This window comes from Frankliniella occidentalis, unplaced genomic scaffold, assembly GCF_000697945.3.
Source record: "Frankliniella occidentalis isolate FOCC.00 unplaced genomic scaffold, Focc_3.1 Scaffold1, whole genome shotgun sequence".
Lineage (NCBI taxonomy): Eukaryota > Metazoa > Arthropoda > Insecta > Thysanoptera > Thripidae > Frankliniella > Frankliniella occidentalis.
The window spans coordinates 3,424,398-3,426,068 of record NW_026267131.1 but is presented as its reverse complement, the minus strand read 5'-3'; the positions used below and the strand labels follow the sequence as shown (position 1 = coordinate 3,426,068).

General features: G+C 47.7%; 1 protein-coding gene across 1 annotated transcript in view; it reads right to left on the bottom strand.

The window, feature by feature from the left end:
• LOC113212600 (protein misato) overlaps positions 1-1,671 on the bottom strand; it is an 18,898-nt gene that overhangs the window by 691 nt on the left and 16,536 nt on the right. The gene's annotated exons all lie outside the window — the stretch shown is intronic.

The window sequence follows — 1,671 nt, the reverse complement described above, 5'->3', positions numbered from 1 at the left end:
CGTGCTCTCTCTCTCTCTCTCTCTCTCTCTCCCCCTCTCTCCCTCTTTCTCTCAAAAGCATCTAAAAGTACCTCTCCCTATTCAATAACACCGACGTCAGCTTCTCATTGCGCTGCTTATGGCAGCAAACGTGCATGAGATATTTAAAAAATACAATGAAATAGTGTCACACAAAACTGTTTTGAATATTTTCCATGATAAATGAGCTGCGTTACACGACGTGCTATATGAGCCGAGCATTGACTTTATTTCCCACATAGTTCCTCTGGGCCGACACGGATTTGCGACTATTTGCTCGGGAGCTGAAGCGGCTGAAGCGGTGACATGATCCCCGGTTATGAGGGGTCACACCCACACCGCTATCCAGAAGCTCCTCATGAAAGAGGGGTGCGTGGTTTCAATCGCTTTTATAGAGCCGCAAAGGAGAGAGTGGCAGTCGATGCAGGTGCAGATGTAAGTTTTGAAAACATGTTCCGAACCATTGCCCTATAATTAATACATTCCGTGCGGCTCACTTTTCGTCTCTATGATTTAAAATGGCGACCAAATAGGAGTCATGCCGCAAGGAACGTGTAAACATGTACACACACAATAAATGTAAAGGATCAATTTTGTTCCAATAGACGGAGACGTTTCTGTGCACATTCATATCGGATGTAAATTTGCTCTAAAAACTGGAGAAAATGTGTAAATTTTTCACATTTTTTTCCAGTTTTAGGAACAAATGTACATCCGGGCTCGACATCGGGTCTATGAATGTGCACTAAAACGTTCCCGTTTAAAATTGGTCTTTCATGTGCAGGACAACATTTACAATATTTTGAGCGACACCTTTCTTTTTCTTTCAGCAGGAGAGGCGCAATTTTCCTGGCCGCATCAGCAGAGATATGTGAGTAGAACATCGTTGTTGCTGCGCTGTCATACAAAAACTGTCGCTTCCACCACAGTTAACTCTTCTCTCTCGCCTCTCATGAGTTCAAATGCCAGGCGCTCATCCGCAGCTCGACATGCCGCACAAAACGGTAATATTGAACAAGTCTCCGCGGGACCCCCCCCCTCCCCCCACCAACCCTCCTCCTCCTCTAACTCGACTCGCTTAGCCATTGTATTTGTCAAGTGGCCCCCGGGCTGCCGCTGCGCAACTGACAGGGGCGGCCCGCTTTGAGCAGAGGGTGAGAGAGGCAGAGGAGAGAGGGGTGATGGTGGGTGAAGGGAGAGGGAGAAAGAGAGGGAGAGAGAGAGAGAGAGAGAGAGAGAGAGAGAGAGAGAGAGAGACTGGCGGAAAAGGTGAGAAGACACTTAGCGCCGGCATCCTGGTGGGTAGGCAACCCATCCACACGTCGGGCGCTCACGCTGCCTACCCAAGCGTGGCAGGCGCCGTCCGCGGGTCTTTACCCCACTGAGTGAGGACTTCGTTCCAAAGAAACTAAGCCGCAAAGATGTTTATCTGATACCTTTCAGTTTGCTATTCTTTATCATTTATCCTAAAAAAGAGGCCAAATTTCTGTAGGTAAGAAGCCTCATCCTTTGATACCAAGAGTCCAACAAAGCATTTCAAATCGATGGTACGTGATCAGAGCATTGTGCAGCTGTCGCTTTGGATTGAGAATAGAACGAAAGAGGGGGGCAAGGTTTTTATTAGTGAAAATTGGGAAAGGGATGGGGGGAAGG